At 54.6% G+C, this 10190-nt stretch overlaps 1 pseudogene; it reads right to left on the bottom strand.

The window, feature by feature from the left end:
* Positions 1-2943: 2943 nt before the first annotated feature.
* LOC122101893 lies at positions 2944-6884 on the bottom strand (annotated as a pseudogene).
* Positions 6885-10190: the final 3306 nt, after the last annotated feature.

Raw genomic sequence — 10190 nt, 5'->3', positions numbered from 1 at the left:
CACCATGGCGTGTCTGGGAAGGATCATAGCTGCATCATCATGGCGTGTATGGGAAGGACCATAGCCGCACTACCATGGCATCTGGAATCATGGCCATACTACCACAGCATGGTTGGGAAGGACCGCAGCCGCACCACTACAGCATGTCTGGGAAAGGCCATGGGTGCACCACCATGGTGTGTCTGATCACTCAGATGAAGCCCTGGGAACAAGAGGCTGTGACTTGGGTCTGGCCTTCCCTTGCTCACAGAGGCCTTGTTGCCAAGGTTCTGCAAAGTGTAGCTGGGGACATCAGATACCACGTGAGCATGGGGGCCTATGCAGGATCTCGCCAGGTATGCAGGGCTACAGGTGTGGGCAGTGCTCTGGCCAGCCACCTGGGGGTGCCACAATCAACACCAGGCTGGAGCCCTCCCCAGCTGCCAGCACAGGCCTGCTGGAAGACAACTCATGGGTGGGTTCAAGCATCAGCACACATGTGCACACAGTGAGCACACACACGGCCATGCAGGCAGGCACACATATCACACACCAGCACACACGTGCATGCAGGTGAGCACACACATGTCCATGCACACACAGGCAGGCACACACATCACACACCAGCACACACATGTGCACGCAGGCGAGCACACACACGTGCATGCACAGGCAGGCACACACATCACACACCAGCACACACACGTGCACGCAGGTGAGCACACACACGTCCACACACACACAGGCAGGCACACACATCACACACGTCCACGCATACACAGGCAGACACACACATCACACACCAGCACACACACGTGCATGCAGTCAGGCAGGTACACACATCACACATGTCCACACACACACAGGCAGGCACACACCAGCACACACGTGCACACAGGTGAGCACTCATGCCCACGCACACACAGGCAGGCACACACATCACACACCAACACACACACATGCATGCAGGTGAGCACACACACGTCCACGCACACACAGGCAGGCACACACATCACACACGTCCATGCACACACAGGCAGGCACACACCAGCACACACGTGCACACAGGTGAGCACACACACGTCCACGCACACACAGGCAGGCACATACATCACACACGTCCACGCACACACAGGCAGGCACACACATCACATACATCAGCACACACGTGCATGCAGGTGAGCACACACATGTCCATGCACACACAGGCAGGCACACACATCACACACCAGCACACACACGTGCATGTAGTCCGGCAGGCACACACATCACACATGTCCACTTACACAGGCAGGCACACACCAGCACACACATGCACACAGGTGAGCACACACATCCATGTACACATAAGCAGACACACACATCACACACCAACACACACGTGCATGCAGTCAGGCAGGTACACACATCACACATGTCCACACACACACAGGCAGGCCCACACCAGCACACACGTGCACACAGGTGAGCACACACGTCCACGCACACACAGGCAGGCACACACATCACACACCAACACACACACGTGCACGTAGTAAGGCAGGCACACACATTACACACGTCCACGCACACACAGGCAGGCACACCCCAGCAAACACGTGCACACAGGTGAGCACACACATGTCCACGCACACACAGGCAGGCACACACCAGCACACACGTGCACGCAGGTGAGCACACACATGTCCACGCACACACAGGCAGGCACACACATCACTCACCAGCACACACGTGCATGCAGGTGAGCACATGAGTGCACGCACACACAGGCAGGCACACACATCACACACATCAGTACACACGTGCACGCAGGTGAGCACACACATGTCCACACACACAGGCAGGCACACACATCACACACATCAGCACACGTGCACACAGGTGAGCACACACATCACACACGTCCACGGACACACAGGCAGGCACACACCAGCACACATGTGCACAGAGGTGAGAACACACATCCACGCACACAGGCAGGCACACACATCACACACCAGCACACATGTGCACACACGTGAGCACACACATGTCCACGCACACACATCACACACCAGCACACATGTGCACACAGGTGAGCACACACATGTCCACACACACACAGGCAGGCACACATGTCACACATCAGCACACATGTGCACACAGGTGAGCTCACACACGTCCACGCACAAACAGGCAGGCACACACATCACACACATCAGCACACACAGGCAGGCACATACCAGCACACACGTGCACACAGTCAGGCAGGCACACACATCCTCTAGTGAGCACACACATGTCCATGCACACATTTCCACATACACACATGTCCACACAGGCAAGCACACATCAGCACACAGGTGAACCAACTGTTCACAGGCCAAACCCAGGTAGAAACATCATAATGAGGGAAAGGATGCACTTTCTTGTTAACAAAATAAATATACGAGGCTTCAGCTCAAACTCTATAAAATTACAGAGGCTGGGGCTGCTATGGGCATGGGTGCTGGGTACCTGGCCCTGCGGCAGGTCCTGCACCCCAGGACGGGCTAGAGTCCTTGCGGCCCAGCCTTCCTTCCATCATTGTTATCTTCATTTCTTAAATATAAATAGCGAGGCCCTTCTTTCCGCAGCAGGAGGACAGGAGGGTCCCTTCTGGTGGCTCAGCCTCCCGGGGCTAGCTACCTGACTGCACCTGAGGGTGCTGGTAAAGGGCTGGCATGGTCACAAGGCAGCTGGGCGACCATCCTGACTTCCTCCTCACGGGACCGGAAGGTTCCTTCAACTAGCACATCGCTACATGTCACTGCAGTCACGAGTCAAATCTTCCCAAAGGCTCTCAGTGTGTGCGTGTGTGTGTGTGTGTGTGCACGCTTGGCAGTATGTCCAGCCATATGGGCAACTATGTGTGCTTCCCTCCCTTCCCGATGCCTGTCTCTCACCCCGGGATCCACACAGCCCTCGAGGTACACAGTGTCCGGGGAGACGGCGGCTGTCTAGCACTGATAGTGGACGTGCTGGTGCTGGTGGACCTTGCCCTCCACGTGGGAGTGGGTGTGTGAGTGCATGTGTGTGTGTGTGTGCACACATCTGTGTACAGCTTGGGGTACAGCTTGGGACCCAAGACCGGGCCTGAGCCCAGCAGGTGCTGGGGGGCGGCAGGGGGTCCGTGTTCCTCACACAGGCCCACGGCCAGTGCGGGCAAGTCCTTGTCACCCGCGTGGTCCCGGGCCGGCCCCGGGAGGCGGGGCCCCGGCACTGGGGGTGCAGGTGCTGGTGCACATGGCTTCTTCTTGGCTTGTCAAAGCCAGAGCAACACAGTCCCCAAGATGAAGACTGCTCCAGCTGGGATGCCAATGACCATGGGCCAGGGCAGGCTTGTGGCCGAGGACGAAGGGGCCACCTGTGGCCCTGGCGGCTTGGGGTCTGTGGGAGAGGACGGAGATTGTGAGGAGGTGCTGCAGACAGACAGGACTGGCTCTCACAGGGAGCGCCCTGGGCCCATGGCCGCCGCCCCCCCCCCCCCCACGGGCCGCACACCTGGCAGCACGGTGAGGAAGGCACTGCGGAAGCTGTAGCCCATGGTGTTGGCGCCCGGGCAGATGTACATGCCCGCGTTGTCCTGGCGGGCGCGCGAGATGAGCAGCTTGTTGAGGTAGGAGCCATCCGGCTGAGACCACACATCGCCCGTGGGCAGCACCACGAACCTCTGGCCGCCCACGTCGATGGTGGCATTGTGGCGGCCCTCGGCGCCGTACTCCACCCACTTCAGCCACTGGACCACGGGCTTCACGTCGCTGCGCACCTTGCACTGGAAGGACACAGTCCCTCCAAAGTGGTGTTCACGGGGTGCGAGCCCGTGAGCACGGGCTTCGAGTGGGTTCGCTCTACGGCAGGGACAGCCCATTGGACGGCTTCCGGCCCCACGGGCCCCACCTCCCGGCCCCGGCCCCAGCCCCAGCCCCACCGGCCCCACCGGCCCCAACCTCCCAGCCCCGGCCTGGGCCCTAGCCCCACCCCCGCCCCGGCCCCACCGGGCCCCACCTCCCGGCCCCCACCCTGGCCCCGGCCCCAGCCCCGGCCCCACTGGGCCCCTCCTCCCGGCCCCACCGGGCCCCTCCTCCTGGCCCGGCCCCGGCCCCTGCTACTCACGGATCACGTCCACCTTGTAGGTGGCGTTGATGGCACCCACCCTGTTGGACACGCGGCACTCTGTACTTGCCGCTGTCCTCTGGCCGCAGGTTCTTCAGGCTCAGCGTCCATTTCCTCTTCCTGTGCTCACTGGCCTCCGGGCGTGTCAAGGCCTGGTCATCTTTCATCCACATGATGTCAGGGCGAGGGTGCCCGCTGGCCACACACTTGAGCCGCACGGAGCTGCCCACAGGCCGGGCGATCACCCGGTGACTCATCTTGGAGGGCTGCGTGAAGCGGGGCCGTGCTGTGGAGCAAGGCAGTGCCGAGGTCAGTGAGGAAGGGTCAGGGGAGGGCCAGGGGGATGGCTACTACCTGTCCGGACAGACAGGACCCCTCCCCTCCACCACCCCATCCCAGACAGACAGGACCCCTCCCCTTACCCCACCACCCCCACTCCCTCACTCCACCACCCCGTCCCAGACAGACAGGACCTCTCACCTCCCCTTACCCCACCACCCCGTCCCGGACAGACAGGGCCCTTCCCCTCACCCCACCACCAAGTCCCAGACAGACAGGACCTCTCACCTCCCCTTACCCCACCACCCCACCCTGGACAGACAGGACTCCTCCCCTCCCCTCACCATCCCGGACAGATAGGGCCCCTTCCCTCCTCTCCCCCCTCACGCCGTCCTGGACAGACAGGACCTCTCACCTCCCCTTACCCCACCACCCCGTCCCGGACAGACAGGGCCCTTCCCCTCACCCCACCACCCCGTCCCGGACAGACAGGACCCCTCCCCTTACCCCACCACCCCGTCCCAGACAGACAGGACCCCTCACCTCCCCTTACCCCACCACCCCGTCCCGGACAGACAGGGCCCCTTCCCTCCCCTCCCCCCCCATCCCGGACGGACAGGGCTCCCTTGCCCATGCTCACCCCATTGCTGGCTGGCTGGGTCCTCCTGACCCCCGAGGTGCTCCCGGACCCCAGATTTTCCTTCCCTGAACTTGCATCATCTGCAGAGAGCAGAGGCAGTGGGTGAGTGCACTGGGAGGCCTTGCCAGACCCCAGTGTGTCCCCAGTTGGAGCAGCCATAGCACAGAGGGCCCAGCCCCACCGCCAGGCCAGCTGGACCAGGCCTCCTGCCAGCCCTCCCCCGTGCAGGTGACCCTGACAGGCTCGGGTGGACTGAGGGCCACCTCACTGCCCCGGCTCCGGGTCTGAAGGACCCCGGAGGGGAGGGGGCCGGGCCAGCCGGCAGCTGCGGTAACCCTAGCCCACATCAAGGGGCCGAGGGCCTGGTGCAGACATGACTTGCATACCACCCAGTCCTCATCCCCTTTGAAAGGACACGGGGCAGGGAGCTGCAGTGTTCCCATTCCACAACCCAGAGGGGTCTGTATTTGGATGGTGCAGGGGGAGGGAGGTGGGGCATGCTGAGGAATGTCCCCTGCACTAGGCTGGGCCGGGGACCAAGGGCCACGTCGACCTCTCCTGTGGAACAGCCCCACACCAGGGGTCCAGTGAGGAGGGTGGGCTGCGCTGGTACGGTGCGGGAGGCTGCATCACCACAACACCTGTCTGTGTCCAGTGCCCGGGCCTCCTGCGTAGATGAGAACAGAAAGGCCGTTCACTTCCCAGCAGGTCCTCTGAACTTTGAAACCTGAGCCTCAAAGTCAGGGCCGACGCCAAGGCTGTGCTGCCAGCTCTGCCCTTCGGTGGGACCACCACCTAGAGCCTCCCTGCTGCCCAGGGGAAGGAGAGCCAAGCCGGGGCCTGTGGGCAGAGGCCTGGCTGCCTGGGGCCTCGTCTAGAGGGAAGGGGCGAGACAGAGCGCCGGAGCCCCTGCCGCAGGCTGCAGGGGGCAGCAGGCCAAGCTGAGCTGTGCACGGAGACGTGCGGTCCTGGGCTGCGCTGACACTTGTCACCAGTTAGAGTCCCCAGGTGCACGTACTGCCCCTCCATCCACCCCCACACCTCCCACTCCACTCAAGCCCAGCCCTGACCCGACCAGGGCCCTGGCTGTGAACCGACTGACCCATCACGATGAGGGTGTAGTTGACGCTGAGGCTGCCAAAGCCATTGGTGGCCTTGCACACGTACACGCCCGCGTCCTCAGCCTCCACCTCCTTCACCTTCAGCCCCTGGGGCAGCACGCGGAAGCGGCTCCAGCCACTGTGGATGGTGCGGCCATCCTTGGTCCACATGGTCAGCAGTGGCGGGTCTCCCTCACCGGACACTGAAGCCGCACAGTGCGGCCCAGCCGGGCCACCTGCCGCGGGGCCACCTTGTCTGCCATTCTTGGGGGGCCTGCAGAGATACGAAGTTCAGTCAGGTGGGGGAAGGCCTGGGGCCTCACCAGGAAAATGACCCAGGGAGGCCGGGTCGACCGCAGAGCCCACCCCACAGGGGATTCCCAGGGTGGGCCGCCCGCAGCATTAGCGGCCACCTTGCTGAGGACTGTGAGGACTTGCCCAGAGGGCTCAGGACACAGTCTGGCTGGACAGTCCTTGGGGAAGTGTGAATCAAGAAAAACAAGGCCGTCTCCTGAGAGCAGATGAGGCTGGGGCAGGGGTGTGGGCAGGGCTCCAGATGAGGCTGGGGCTGGGGGTGTAGGCGTGGCTCCAGATGGGGCTGGGGTGTGGGCGTGGCTCAGATGAGGCTGGGGCAGGAGTGTGGGCGTGGCTCCAGATGAGGCTGGGGCTGGGGGTATGGGCGGGGCTCCAGATGAGGCTAGGGCAGGCTGTGGGCGTGGCTCTAGATGAGGCTGGGGCAGGGGCGTGGGCATGGCTCCAGATGAGGCTGGGGCAGCGGTGTGGGTGTGGCTCCAGATGAGGCTGGGGCTGGGGGTATGGGCGTGGCTCCAGATGAGGCTGGGGCTGGGGTGTGGGCGTGGCTCCAGATGAGGCTGGGGCTGGGGGTATGGGCGGGGCTCCAGATGAGGCTGGGGCTGGTGTGTGGGCGTGGCTCCAGATGAGGCTGGGGCAGACTGTGGGTGTGGCTCCAGATGAGGCAGGGGCAGGCTGTGGGCGTGGCTCTAGATGAGGCTGGGGCAGGGGTGTGGGCGGGTCTCCTGGCTGGTCCTCACCTGCTCACTAGGGGCCTCAAGAGTGTGGCGGTCACCCTGGCCCCTGGCTGCCCGCAGAGGTAGCCTGCCGTTCAGCGGGAGGACCCCAGGTATGGCCACTTTCTCTAGATTATTCACTTTATCATTTTAGAAATGAACTGGAATTACCTAAGTTCTAATTTGACAGACCTTGAAAGACTATTATAGGCAAATAAAATGCCAGAATCACTTGTAAATTTGCAAATTAAATCCTCTACTTAAAAATTTTTTGTAGTATCCTATAGAATTTTCAATTACAAACGAACCCAAAATATTTATTTTAAATCTAAATTATAATTTACAAGGTCTAAATGTCCTGCATTAGATGAACTTCTCCATTTCTCCAGGCTTAAATTTTGTAATCCTTCATCAATTCTACCTCAAATTTTTGGTTGGGAATCATTAGACATTTTGCAGCTAGGAATGTTCTCTAATGAATAGAGCATATAAAATGCAAATGAGGATTGGGAAATTGCATTTCAGTAGTAAACTTGATTTCTTAAAACGTAATGACAAAGGTAGCCCAAACTTCCCACTCTGTATCCTGTTCTTGTTTTGTTTATTTTACTGAGACAAAATTACAATACCTTGTCCAGTGAAGGTATCACAATGTAATTGCACTCTCTAATCTCCTGTTTTAGGCTAAGTGCTAGAATTCCAGGCTTGTGTCATATTGTCCCCCCATAATTTGTTCTTTTTTTATCTAGACACGTACTAACAATTCTGAACTTCTCCAATGATTTTCTGTTGTGTCTTTTTCCCAGTCCTCACTTTATGATTATTTCTGTGTACATGTAGTTCAAGATACTCACTTTTATTAGATGAAATTTGAACATATACAACTGGGTCATGCATTTTATGAGTTTAACCTATCAACTGATTTTTACTGTGAAAGTAACTATGCAACTTTACATTGCCAACGTGCAATGACCTGTCACCCTGCCCAATTTAACCCTGAAACTTGCCCCTTATATACAAAAGCAGTTCCCATGGTTTTATAAATCCAACAAAATTATTTCAATACCACTAAAATCTAGTAAATAAATAGAGAAATGATTAGTTATCCTTTTCAAATGTCTTTTTTCAGAGTTTTTCCTTTAAAATAATAATTATTACTACTATTACTATTATTATTTATTTTGAAAATACCGTACAGAGGGGTTATAATTACACGGACAAGGTAATGAGTACATTTCTTATCAAGCATTGCTTCCTCCTCCTTAGTTTCCCCTTCCCATCCACCCCCCCTCACCTGGCCACAGTTGTAACGTTCGTTTTTCAACATAATGACTGCTGTTACAATTATTGTTATTATTTTAAACGTGATATACAGAGGGGTTACCATTATATAAGTCAGGTATTGAGGACATTTCTTTTGAAAAGTATTACCCCTTCCTCATTTTTCCCTAGATTTTTTGTTCTTGTTGTTGTAGGTGATGGGGCTTGAACTCTGGGATTGGGCACTATCCCTGAGCTCTTCAGCTCAAGGCGAGCACTCTACCGCTTGAGCCACAACACAGTGCCATGTCCAGTTTCCTAGTGGTTTATTAGAGATAAGAGGCTTATGGACTTTTCTGCCCGGGCTGGCTTTGAACCATGATCTTCAGATCTCAGCCTCAGTAGCTAGGATTACAGGCGTGAGTCACAGGCGCTCGGCTCTCCTAGATTTTTTAAATCTTTCCCTTTTCCTTCCCACTAAGGTGTATGGTTCAATTCTAACACAGTAATTAGTGAGTATCGATGCTGAATTAGTTCACCCTTTCTTAAATTATTTGTTGTATTTTTTGTTGCTATTTGAGACAAAGATTAGTCATTGAAGATTTCTGCTATATATTTATGGGTAAGTACTTTACAAAAAATCCCTTGTGTCCCTATCTTGGGGTTAATTTCTCTTAATCTTTTCTTGTCATATGAAACTTTTGACCTTTTCTACTTGTTCCAAACATATGCCAGCTATTCCAAATAAGGGAACCATAGAACCTATGATTTTTTAGGCTTGGATTACTTCACTTAATTGTAATTTTTCAAAGTCTTTCCATTTCCTAACAAATGGGGCGATGCCATTCTTTCTGATGGAAGCATAGAATTGCATCTTTTTGTTTTTCTTTCTTGCAATTGGTTCTAGCGTATTTATAAGATACCAGGTGTTTTTTGTTATTTTGTATGTTCTTCCCCACGATATAACTCCTGTTTTCAGTGCATTTGATGTCGATATAATTTGAGGAGGAGAAGGCAAAAAACTAAATGTTTAAGTAGGGTTGCAGGTTGACCCATTTTAACAGTGAGATGTATAAGACATAATGTTGAAAAGTGAACTTTACAATTTAGGTGATGCAAGGGTGGGGAGGAGTGTAGTTGTGAAGGGTGGAAGGAAAGGATGGTAGGGGAAAAACAAAACAAAGGAGGAGGCAATAATGCTTGATAAGAAATATACTCATTACCTTGTTCATGTAACTAACTGCTCTGTACAGTATTTTCATAATAAAACAAACATTTAAAAATTTCCTACTGGATTGAGGAGGATTTTTTTGGAAGGCCATTTAATAGAGTGATTTTCTATACATGATCATTATTTTGGAAACAAGAATTTTCAATTTTCAAGATCAATAACTTTATATTATAAAAGCCAATTCAATTATATTCTTATAATTTTAATTTTTTTCATTTATGTTTATTATATTTTTGTTGTGTTTGGTATTGATCACATGGATTTTTATATGCTAAGCACAAATTCACTAAACCCTACACTTCAGAAACCAAGGGAGAGAAATAAATACAAGTTGGCAGGTGTTTCTGGAGATGTCATAGTTTATAAGCAGCAATATACATAGTATAGCAGTAAACTTATCCACTAGTTTGACTTCTCAGACTGTTTATGTGCTATTTTCAAAGGTATTCTAACATTTGACACAGGGTCTGAACATTTTCAGATGCACCTGCATTGTCTCTGATTCATTCCTCCATGAATTTGATCCTTTTAGTAATTAT

Source organism: Dipodomys spectabilis, unplaced genomic scaffold, assembly GCF_019054845.1.
Source record: "Dipodomys spectabilis isolate Male_0828 unplaced genomic scaffold, ASM1905484v1 ptg000701l, whole genome shotgun sequence".
NCBI lineage: Eukaryota > Metazoa > Chordata > Mammalia > Rodentia > Heteromyidae > Dipodomys > Dipodomys spectabilis.
This window is presented reverse-complemented; position numbering and strand designations above follow the sequence as displayed.